Raw genomic sequence first — 12,500 nt, forward strand, 5'->3', positions numbered from 1 at the left:
CCGCCACCCCCCGACCGCCACAAGGCGACAGCCACCATCCCCAAGCGCCATCCCCGACCGCCACCCCCCGACCGCCACCAGCCGACCGCCACCAGCCGACCGCCACAAGGCGACAGCCACCATCCCCAAGCGCCATCCCCGACCGCCACAAGGCGACCGCCACAAGGCGACCGCCACCAGCCGACCGCCACAAGGCGACAGCCACCATCCCCAAGCGCCATCCCCGACCGCCACAAGGCGACCGCCACAAGGCGACCGCCACCAGCCGACCGCCACAAGGCGACAGCCACCATCCCCAAGCGCCATCCCCGACCGCCACCCCCCGACCGCCACCAGCCGACCGCCACCAGCCGACAGCCACCATCCCCAAGCGCCATCCCCAAGCGCCACCCCCGACCGCCACCAGCCGACCGCCACCAGCCGACCGCCACCAGCCGACCGCCACCAGCCGACAGCCACCATCCCCAAGCGCCATCCCCAAGCGCCACCCCCGACCGCCACCAGCCGACAGCCACCAGCCGACCGCCACCAGCCGACCGCCACCGGCCGTTCGCGGTGTGCGCCGCCGTTCCCCAAGCACCCTCCGGGACGAAGCCGGAGCCAGAGAATAGCAGCGGTGGTGCGTAAAAGCTGCGGCCGGGCCTCGCGGAAGGTCCCCGGGCGGCGAGCTGCGGAGCCCCGGCCTCCAGCTTCCACCAGGTAATAGGACCGGGCGCGCGTAAAAGCTGCGGCCGGGCCTCGCGGAAGGTCCTCGGGCATCCAGCGAGATCACACGGCCCCCACCGGAGGCGGCTAGCGCCTCCGTAGAGTAGTACCGGCCCGTGGAAGCGGCCGCCCGTCAGCCTGCGTTGCCGCTGGTCGAAAAATGCACTAAGTGCCAAACCCCATTCATTTACAACGGCGTGTCCGCCAGAGGGCGCACTTCCCCCGGCGGACCAGCCGGCGGGGCTCGTTAGAGAGTGTATCCGCCTGGCAGTGCCTCCTGGACGGCCTGTATTCCGGACCGCGACCGCTAACTTACGGGAGCCTAAACGGCCCGCGGACCAGCCGGCGGGTCCTCCGTGAAAGCCTATCCGCCTGGCGGTGCCTCCTGGCCGGCCTGGATTCCGGACCGCGACCGCTCACTCGCGGGACCCTAAACGGCCCGCGGACCAGCCGGCGGGTCCTCCGTGAAAGCCTATCCGCCTGGCGGTGCCTCCTGGCCGGCCTGGATTCCGGACCGCCACCGCTCACTCGCGGGACCCTAAACGGCCCGCGGACCAGCCGGCGGCTCCTCCGTGAAAGCCTATCCGCCTGGCGGTGCCTCCTGGCCGGCCTGGATTCCGGACCGCCACCGCTCACTCGCGGGACCCTAATCGGCCCGCGGACCAGCCGGCGGATCCTCCGTGAAAGCCTATCCGCCTTCGCCGGTTCCCCGGCCGGCCACGGGTGGCGAGAATCCGGCCTCCTCGCCCGGAGCGCGCTTCGACTTGGGCGAAAAATGCACCAAGTGCCAAACCCCATTCATTTACAACGGCGTGTCCGCCAGAGGGCGCACTTCCTCCGGCCGGCGGGGCTCGTTAGAGAGCGCGTCCGCCTTGGCCGGTTCCCCGGCCGGCCACGGGTGGCGAGAATCCGGCCTCCTCGCCCGGAGCGCGCTTCGACTTGGGCGAAAAATGCACTAAGTGCCAAACCCCATTCATTTACAACGGCGTGTCCGCCAGAGGGCGCACTTCCTCCGGCCGGCGGGGCTCGTTAGAGAGCGCGTCCGCTTTCGCCGGTTCCCCGGTCGGCCGCGAACGGCGAAAAGCCGGCCTCTTCCCCCGGAGCCCGGTGGGCGAATTTTTTTTTTTTTTTTTTTTTTCAAAGTGCCAACGGCTCTCGCGCCGCGCTGCGTCCGCCTTCGCCGGTTCCCCGGTCGGCCCGAACGAGCGAAAATTCGGCCTCTTGCCCCGGAGCCCGGTCGGCGAATTATTTATTTATTTATTTATTTATTTTTCCAAAGTGCCAACGGCTCTCGCGCCGCGATGCGTCCGCCTTCGCCGGTTCCCCGGTCGGCCACGAACGGCCAAAAATCGGCCTCTCCCCCCGGAGCCCGGTCGGCGAATTATTATTTATTTATTTATTTATTTATTTATTTTTCCAAAGTGCCAACGGCTCTCGCGCCGCGATGCGTCCGCCTTCGCCGGTTCCCCGGTCGGCCACGAAGTATTGCGCATGATTATACGCGATGTTAATATTTATTTAATTATTAAATAAATACATACATGTGTTTATTAATGATATACGCGATGTTAATATTTATTTAATTATTACCTATATTATGAATAAACTAACGGTGATTTTACACGATTTGACTACATACGTGACCGTGATATAGTGCCGAGGGCTCCCGCGCCGTCACGCGTCCGCCTTGGCACGGGTCGCCCGCGGCAGCGAGCGTTCGGCTCGCGGGGGTCCGCGGGGTGTTATTAGGGAGTGCGGCAGCCGTGCCGAGGCTCCGGCCGGCCGCCGGAAGTCCCGCGGGGGAGCGTCGGAGCTCCGCGAGGCCGGCCGGGGAGCCTCTTAGTCATCGCCCGCGCTCGCGGTGGTCCCGGTCGCTTAAAGTGCCACGGGAGGCGTAGCGATGCGAGTGAGTGTGCGCAAAGTGCGAGAGGCGGTGCATTTACGCGCCGTGTCCGCGAGAGGGAGGCAATTCCCCGTTGCGACCTCCGGGAGATCAGCGGGCCGCCGAAAAGGCTCGGCCGGGGTGCCTGGAGCCTCCTCGGGCGTCGAGTTAGGAGGGGGGCGCGCGGAGAACCGGCTGGATGTCCCCTGGAAGCTCAGCGGGCCGTGGGAAAGGCTTGGCCGGGGTGCCGGAAGCCTCGGCCGGCTTAAAAGTGAGGAGGAAAGCGCGCGGAGAACCGGCCGGAGGTCCCCTGGAAGCTCAGCGGGCCGTGGAGAAAGCTTAGCCGGGGTGCCTGGAGCCTCGGCCGGCTTAAAATGTGAGGAGGAAAGCGCGCGGAGAACCGGCCGGAGGTCCCCTGGAAGCTCAGCGGGACGTGGGAAACGCTTGGCCGGGGTGCCGGAAGCCTCGGCCGGCTTAAAAGTGAGGAGGAAAGCGCGCGGAGAACCGGCCGGAGGTCCCCTGGAAGCTCAGCGGGCCGTGGGAAACGCTTGGCCGGGGTGCCGGGAGCCTCGGCCGGCTTAAAACGTGAGGAGGAAAGCACCGGGAGAACCGGCTGGAGGTCTTCTGGAAGCTCAGCGGGCCGCCGAAAACGCGTAGCCGAGGTGCCGGGAGCCTCCTCGGGCGTCAAAAGTGAGGAGCGACGCACCCCCGAGAACCGCCCGGGTCCTCCAGCCACCGTTGAAAAAGACGTCGAGTCAGGCTACCTTAAGAGAGTCACAGTTACTCCCGCCGTTTACCCGCGCGGAGCGTCATCGCCTCCGCGAACCGTCAAAAATAAATAAATTCATAAATAAATAAATGTCAAGTGAGCCTACCTTAAGAGAGTCACAGTTACTCCCGCCGTTTACCCGCGCGGAGCGTCATCGCCTCCGCGAACCGTCAAAAATAAATAAATACATAAATAAATAGATGTCAAGTGAGCCTACCTTAAGAGAGTCACAGTTACTCCCGCCGTTTACCCGCGCGGAGCGTCATCGCCTCCGCGAACCGTCAAAAATAAATAAATACATAAATAAATAGATGTCAAGTGAGCCTACCTTAAGAGAGTCACAGTTACTCCCGCCGTTTACCCGCGCGGAGCGTCATCGCCTCCGCGAACCGTCAAAAATAAATAAATACATAAATAAATAGATGTCAAGTGAGCCTACCTTAAGAGAGTCACAGTTACTCCCGCCGTTTACCCGCGCGGAGCGTCATCGCCTCCGCGAACCGTCAAAAATAAATAAATACATAAATAAATAGATGTCAAGTGAGCCTACCTTAAGAGAGTCACAGTTACTCCCGCCGTTTACCCGCGCGGAGCGTCATCGCCTCCGCGAACCGTCAAAAATAAATAAATACATAAATAAATAGATGTCAAGTGAGCCTACCTTAAGAGAGTCACAGTTACTCCCGCCGTTTACCCGCGCGGAGCGTCATCGCCTCCGCGAACCGTCAAAAATAAATAAATACATAAATAAATAGATGTCAAGTGAGCCTACCTTAAGAGAGTCACAGTTACTCCCGCCGTTTACCCGCGCGGAGCGTCATCGCCTCCGCGAACCGTCAAAAATAAATAAATACATAAATAAATAGATGTCAAGTGAGCCTACCTTAAGAGAGTCACAGTTACTCCCGCCGTTTACCCGCGCGGAGCGTCATCGCCTCCGCGAACCGTCAAAAATAAATAAATACATGAATAAATAGTCAAGTGAGCCTACCTTAAGAGAGTCGTAGTTACTCCCGCCGTTCGGCCGCTTAAAGTGCCACGGGAGGCGTAGCAATGCGAGTGAGTGTGCGCCAAGTGCGAGAGGCGGTGTATTTACTCGCCGTGTCCGCGAGAGGGAGGTAACTCCCCGTTGCGACCTCCGGGAGAGCAACGGGCCGCCGAAAACGCTCAGCCGAGGTGCTGGAAGCCTCGGCCGGCTCTCAAAGCGAGGCGCGAGGCACCGGGAGAACCGGCTGGAGGTACCCTGGAAGCTCAGCGGGCCGTGGGAAACGCTCAGCCGAGGTGCTGGAAGCCTCGGCCGGCTCACAAAGCGAGGCGCGAGGCACCGGGAGAACCGGCTGGAGGTCCCCTGGAAGCTCAGCGGGCCGTGGGAAACGCTCAGCCGAGGTGCTGGAAGCCTCGGCCGGCTCACAAAGCGAGGCGCGAGGCACCGGGAGAACCGGCCGGAGGTCCCCTGGAAGCTCAGCGGGCCGTGGAGAAAGCTTAGCCGGGGTGCCGGAAGCCTCGGCCGGCTTAAAATGTGAGGAGGAAACCGGCTGGACGTCTTCTGGAAGATCAGCGGGCCGTGGAAAATGCTAAGCCGAGGTGCTGGTTGTCGAATAAGGCTCCGCCATCTCGTAGAAGGTGCTAATAAAGTTCATATCCGCTCGGCTGGAGGTAATTGGCCCGCGGACCGGCCGGCGGGACCTCCGTGACAGCCTACCCGCCTGGCGGTGCCTCCTGGCCGGCGTGCATTCCGGGCCGCGACCGCTAACTTACGGGACCATAAATGGCCCGCGGACCAGCTGGCGGGACCTCCGTGACCGCCTATCCGCCTGGCGGTGCCTCCTGGCCGGCCTGGATTCCGGACCGCGACCGCTCACTCGCGGGACCCTAAATGGCCCGCGGACCAGCCGGCGGGACCTCCGTGACAGCCTATCCGCCTCCCGGTGGCTGCTGGCCGGCGCGGATTCCGGGCCGCGACCGCTAACTTACGGGACCCCAATTGGCCCGCGGACCAGCCGGCGGGACCCCCGTGACCGCCTATCCGCCTTGGCCGGTTCCCCGGCCGGCCACGGATGGCGAGAATCCGGCCTCCTCGCCCGGAGCGCTCGTCGGCTTCGGCGAAAAATGCACTAAGTGCCAAACCCCATTCATTTACAATGGCGTGTCCGCCAGAGGGCGCAGTTCCCCCCGCGGACCGGCCGGCGGGACCTCCGTGACAGCCTATCCGCCTGGCGGTGGCTGCGGGCCGGCGCGGATTCCGGGCCGCGACCGCTAACTTACGGGACCCCGATTGGCCCGCGGACCAGCCGGCGGGACCTCCGTGACCGCCTATCCGCCTGCGCTGGTTCCCCGGCCGGCGCGAATTCCGGGCCGCGACCGCTAACTTACGGGACCCCGATTGGCCCGCGGACCAGCCGGCGGGACCTCCGTGACCGCCTATCCGCCTGCGCTGGTTCCCCGGCCGGCGCGAATTCCGGGCCGCGACCGCTAACTTACGGGACCCCGATTGGCCCGCGGACCAGCCGGCGGGACCTCCGTGACCGCCTATCCGCCTGCGCTGGTTCCCCGGCCGGCGCGAATTCCGGGCCGCGACCGCTAACTTACGGGACCCCGATTGGCCCGCGGACCAGCCGGCGGGACCTCCGTGACCGCCTATCCGCCTGCGCTGGTTCCCCGGCCGGCGCGAATTCCGGGCCGCGACCGCTAACTTACGGGACCCCGATTGGCCCGCGGACCAGCCGGCGGGACCTCCGTGACCGCCTATCCGCCTGCGCTGGTTCCCCGGCCGGCGCGAATTCCGGGCCGCGACCGCTAACTTACGGGACCCCGATTGGCCCGCGGACCAGCCGGCGGGACCTCCGTGACCGCCTATCCGCCTGCGCTGGTTCCCCGGCCGGCGCGAATTCCGGGCCGCGACCGCTAACTTACGGGACCCCAATTGGCCCGCGGACCAGCCGGCGGGACCTCCGTGACCGCCTATCCGCCTCCGCTGGTTCCCCGCTCGGCGTGGATTCCGGACCGCGACCGCTAAATTACGGGACCCAAATTGGCCCGCGGACCAGCCGGCGGGACCTCCGTGACCGCCTATCCGCCTTCGCTGGTTCCCCGGTCGGCCACAGATGACGAATATTCGGCCTCTCGCTCTGGAAGTCCTGCCGACTTAGCCGAAAATTTTCTAAGTGCCATCGGCTCTCGCTCGGAAAAGTGTCCGCCTCGTCTGGTTCCCCAGCTCGGCCTCAGAATTCGAAAATTCGGCCTCTCTGAGGTACCAGGGGTAGGCTTTATGTACTTGGTCCCCCCAGTTAGTGTACTCATCACTTTACCCCCCTTTCGCAAAATATAGTCGGCACGTATGTGCAGAACTGTTTATTTTCATTTTAAAAATTTTCTAAGTGCCAGCGGAAGCTGTCACACACGAACTGTCCGAGCTACCACGGTGCCCATCCCGGGCAGTGACGGCAAAAGGCCGATGTGTGTTTGATGGAAGTCTGAATAATTTCTAAGTGCCAACGGCTCAACCGCCGTAAAGTGTCCGCCTCGGCTGGTTCTCCCGGTCGGCCCGAACGAGCGAAAATTCGGCCTCTTCCCCTGGAGGTCCGGAACATTTTGGCGAATATTTTCAAAGTGCCAACGGCTGTTCCGCCGTAACGTGTCCGACCCGGCTGGTTCCTCCGGTCGGCCCGAACGAGCGAAAATTCGGCCTCTTCCCCTGGAGGTCCGGACGACTTTGGCGAATATTTTCTAAGTGCGAACGGCTGTTGCGCCGTAACGTGTCCGACCCGGCTGGTTCCTCCGGTCGGCCTGAACGAGCGAAAATTCGGCCTCTTCCCCTGGAGGTCCGGACGACTTTGGCGAATATTTTCAAAGTGCCAACGGCTGTTGGGCCGTAAAGTGTCCGACCCGGCTGGTTCCTCCGGTCGGCCCGAACGAGCGAAAATTCGGCCTCTTCCCCTGGAGGTCCGGAACATTTTGGCGAATATTTTCAAAGTGCCAACGGCTGTTGCGCCGTAACGTGTCCGACCCGGCCGGTTCCTCCGGTCGGCCCGAACGAGCGAAAATTCGGCCTCTTCCCCTGGAGGTCCGGAACATTTTGGCGAATATTTTCAAAGTGCCAACGGCCGTTCCGCCGTAAAGTGTCCGACCCGGCTGGTTCCTCCGGTCGGCCCGAACGAGCGAAAATTCGGCCTCTTCCCCTGGAGGTCCGGACGACTTTGGCGAATATTTTCAAAGTGCCAACGGCTGTTGGGCCGTAAAGTGTCCGACCCGGCTGGTTCCTCCGGTCGGCCCGAACGAGCGAAAATTCGGCCTCTTAACCCTGGAGGTCCGTTCAAGTTTAACGAATAATTTCTAAGTGCTAACGGCTGTTGCGCCGTAACGTGTCCGACCCGGCCGGTTCCTCCGGTCGGCCCGAACGAGCGAAAATACGGCCTCTTCCCCTGGAGGTCCGGAACATTTTGGCGAATATTTTCAAAGTGCCAACGGCTGTTGCGCCGTAACGTGTCCGACCCGGCTGGTTCCTCCGGTCGGCCCGAACGAGCGAAAATTCGGCCTCTTCCCCTGGAGGTCCGTTCAAGATTAACGAATATTTTCTAAGTGCCAACGGCTCTTGCGCCGAAAAGCGTCCGCCTCGGCTGGTTCCCGATGTCGGCCAGAACAAGTGAAAATTCGGCCTCTTCCCCTGGAAGTCCGGCCGAGTTCGGCGAATATTTCCTAAGTGCCAACGGCTGTTCCGCCGTAAAGAGTCCGACTCGGCTGGTTCCCGATGTCGGCCAGAACAAGTGAAAATTCGGCCTCTTCCCCTGGAGGTCCGTTCAAGATTAACGAATATTTTCTAAGTGCCAACGGCTCTTGCGCCGAAAAGCGTCCGACTCGGCTGGTTCCCGATGTCGGCCAGAACAAGTGAAAATTCGGCCTCTTCCCCTGGAGGTCCGTTCAAGATTAACGAATATTTTCTAAGTGCCAACGGCTGCTCCGCCGTAAAGCGTCCGCTTCGGCTGGTTCCCGATGTCGGCCAGAACAAGTGAAAATTCGGCCTCTTCCCCTGGAGGTCCGTTCAAGATTAACGAATATTTTCTAAGTGCCAACGGCTCTTGCGCCGAAAAGCGTCCGCCTCGGCTGGTTCCCGATGTCGGCCAGAACAAGTGAAAATTCGGCCTCTTCCCCTGGAGGTCCGTTCACGATTAACGAATATTTTCTAAGTGCCAACGGCTCTTGCGCCGAAAAGCGTCCGCCTCGGCTGGTTCCCGATGTCGGCCAGAACAAGTGAAAATTCGGCCTCTTCCCCTGGAGGTCCGTTCAAGATTAACGAATATTTTCTAAGTGCCAACGGCTCTTGCGCCGAAAAGCGTCCGCCTCGGCTGGTTCCCGCGGTCGGACACAAAATGTGTCAATTCGGCCTCTCTGAGGTACCAGGGGTGGGCTTTATGTACTTGGTCCCCCCACTTAGTGTACTCATCACTTTACCCCCATTTCGCAAAATATAGTCGGCACGTATGTGCAGAACTGTTTATTTTCATTTTAAAAATTGTCTAAGTGCCAGCGGAAGCTGTCACGCGAACTGTCCGAGCTACCACGGTGCCCATCCCGGGCAGTGACGGCAAAAGGCCGATGTGTGTTTGATGGAAGTCTGAATAATTTCTAAGTGCCAACGGCTCAACCGCCGTAAAGTGTCCGCCTCGGCTGGTTCTCCCGGTCGGCCCGAACGAGCGAAAATTCGGCCTCTTCCCCTGGAGGTCCGGAACATTTTGGCGAATATTTCCTAAGTGCCAACGGCTGCTCCGCCGTAAAGTGTCCGCCTCGGCTGGTTCCCCCGGTCGGCCAGAACAAGTGAAAATTCGGCCTCTTCCCCTGGAGGTCCGGAACATTTTGGCGAATATTTCCTAAGTGCCAACGGCTGCTCCGCCGTAAAGTGTCCGCCTCGGCCGGTTCACCCGGTCGGCCAGAACAAGTGAAAATTTGGCCTCTTCCCCTGGAGGTCCGGAACATTTTGGCGAATATTTCCTAAGTGCCAACGGCTGCTCCGCCGTAAAGTGTCCGCCTCGGCCGGTTCACCCGGTCGGCCAGAACAAGTGAAAATTTGGCCTCTTCCCCTGGAGGTCCGGAACATTTTGGCGAATATTTCCTAAGTGCCAACGGCTGCTCCGCCGTAAAGTGTCCGACTCGGCTGGTTCCCCCGGTCGGCCAGAACAAGTGAAAAATCGGCCTCTTCCCCTGGAAGTCCGGCCGAGTTAAGGCAAATATTTCCTAAGTGCCAACGGCTGCTCAGCCTTAAAGTGTCCGACTCGGCTGGTTCCCGATGTCGGCCAGAACAAGTGAAAATCCGGCCTCTTCCCCTGGAAGTCCGGCCGAGTTAAGGCAAATATTTCCTAAGTGCCAACGGCTGCTCAGCCTTTAAGTGTCCGACTCGGCTGGTTCCCGATGTTGGCCAGAACAAGTGAAAATCCGGCCTCTTCCCCTGGAAGTCCGGCCGAGTTAAGGCAAATATTTCCTAAGTGCCAAGGGCTGCTCAGCCTTAAAGGGCCCGACTCGTCTGGTTCCCGATGTCGGCCAGAACAAGTGACAATTCGGCCTCTTCCCCTGGAGGTCTTTTCAAGTTTAACGAATATTTTCTAAGTGCCGACGGCTGCTCCGCCTTAAAGCGTCCGACTCGGCTGGTTCCCGATGTCGGCCAGAACAAGTGACAATTCGGCCTCTTCCCCTGGAGGTCCTTTCAAGTTTAACGAATATTTTCTAAGTGCCAACGGCTGCTCCGCCTTAAAGCGTCCGACTCGGCTGGTTCCCGATGTCGGCCAGAACAGGTGAAAATTCGGCCTCTTCCCCTGGAGGTCCGTTCAAGTTTGGCGAATATTTTCTAAGTGCCAACGGCTGCTCCGCCTTAAAGTGTCCGACTCGGCTGGTTCCCGATGTCGGGCAGAACAAGTGACAATTCGGCCTCTTCCCCTGGAAGTCCGGCCGAGTTTGGCGAATATTTTCTAAGTGCCAACGGCTGCTCCGCCGTAAAGAGTCCGACTCGGCTGGTTCCCGATGTCGGCCAGAACAAGTGACAATTCGGCCTCTTCCCCTGGAGGTCCTTTGAAGTTTAGCGAATATTTTCTAAGTTCCAACGGCTCTTGCGCCGAAAAGCGTCCGACTCGGCTGGTTCCCGATGTCGGCCAGAACAGGTGAAAATTCGGCCTCTTCCCCTGGAGGTCCGTTCAAGTTTGGCGAATATTTTCTAAGTGCCAACGGCTGCTCCGCCTTAAAGTGTCCGACTCGGCTGGTTCCCGATGTCGGGCAGAACAAGTGACAATTCGGCCTCTTCCCCTGGAAGTCCGGCCGAGTTTGGCGAATATTTTCTAAGTGCCAACGGCTGCTCCGCCGTAAAGAGTCCGACTCGGCTGGTTCCCGATGTCGGCCAGAAAAAGTGACAATTCGGCCTCTTCCCCTGGAGGTCCTTTGAAGTTTAGCGAATATTTTCTAAGTGCCAACGGCTCTTGCGCCGAAAAGCGTCCGCCTCGGCTGGTTCCCGCGGTCGGCCGTAATAGGCGAAAATTCGGCCTCTTCCCCTGGAGCGACCTCCAAATTTGGGCGAAATTTTTCTAAGTGCCTAAAGGTACCAGGGGTTTGGGTACCAGGGGTGCAGTACGAACTGGTCTTTTGTCAACCCATGTACTTTTTCTAGAGTACATGGGTTGGTCCCCCCACTTAGTGTACTCATCACTTTACCCCCCTTTCGCAAAATATAGTCAGAACGAGCATGGGGGACGCAATTGTTTTCCATGCAAATCAATTGGGCCTGGTCCGAGCGCTGGTAACGGCCGCCAGCAAGCGTCCCCTGCTCGGATAGCAGAACTGAAGAAGGCACGGCACTTCCAGAGAGAGAGAGAAAATTTTCTAAGTGCCACATTTCTCAAAAATTTTCAAAGTGCCACATTTCTCAAAAATTTTCAAAGTGCCACATTTCTCAAAAATTTTCAAAGTGCCACATCTCTCAAAAATGTTCAAAGTGCCACATCTCTGAAAAACTTTCTAAGTGCCACATCTCTGAAAAACTTTCTAAGTGCCACATCTCTGAAAAACTTTCTAAGTGCCACATCTCTGAAAAATTTTCTAAGTGCCACAGCACGGCTGTGAAATATTCAAAGTCCTACAGGCATTGGCAGAATCCGCGGACGGCCGTCTGCTCCCGGCGGCCGCCGCGAAGCTACTACCCCCTCCCGGGGACGGCTGTCTGCTCCCGGCAGCCGTCCTTACCCCCCTCCCCCGTTTGCACCGCCTGAAGTTAGACCCGCCTTGGTAGGGCCCCCACCGGCCCCGGCTCGCCGGCGTTGGGTGGACGGTTCCTGCCCACTTGCGGGTCCCGGTCGCTTGGCAACCGACCGGGGAGGACCAGCCGCCTCCTTAAACACAGGCTGGAAGGGAAATCCGATCAAGCTACGGAGGACCGGCCGCCTCCTTAAACACAGGCCGGAAGGGAAATCCGATCAAGCTACGGAGGACCGGTCGCCTCCCTAAACACAGGCCGGGCAAAAATCTGCGAATGGGCCCGTCAAGGGTAGTGGGTCATCCAAGGAGGGAGGTACCGGCCGCCTCCTTAAACACAGGCCGGGCAAAAATCTGCGAATGGCCCGTCAAGGGTAGAAGGTCATCCAAGGAGGGAGGTACCGGCCGCCTCCTTAAACACAGGCCGGGCAAAAATCTGCGAATGGCCCGTCAAGGGTAGAAGGTCATCCAAGGAGGGAGGTACCGGCCGCCTCCTTAAACACAGGCCGGGCAAAAATCTGCGAATGGCCCGTCAAGGGTTGTTGGTCATCCAAGGAGGGAGGTACCGGCCGCCTCCTTAAACACAGGCCGGGCAAAAATCTGCGAACGGCCCGTCAAGGGTTCTGTCTCATCCAAGAAAGGGGTACCGGCCGCCTCAGAGGCCGGAGCGAAGGGGGCGAAAGGCTGTCGATGGGGAAGGATCGGGGCCACGGCTAATCTAGCGATGCCCGCGTCGGGCGGTCACTCCGACGAATGAGCGGGGCCGAATCCGGCGCGAGGCGGCCTTCAGGCACGTGGTTCGAGACGACCTCACCCGGCTCTAGCCCGGAGCGAAAAAAACACTCTTATAACCTGACCGACATGCGCCCATGACCCGCCTTGGTAGGGCCCCCACCGGCCCCGGCTACCGCCGGCGTT

This window comes from Syngnathus scovelli, unplaced genomic scaffold (genome assembly GCF_024217435.2).
Source record: "Syngnathus scovelli strain Florida unplaced genomic scaffold, RoL_Ssco_1.2 HiC_scaffold_62, whole genome shotgun sequence".
In the NCBI taxonomy this organism is placed as follows: Eukaryota; Metazoa; Chordata; class Actinopteri; order Syngnathiformes; family Syngnathidae; genus Syngnathus; species Syngnathus scovelli.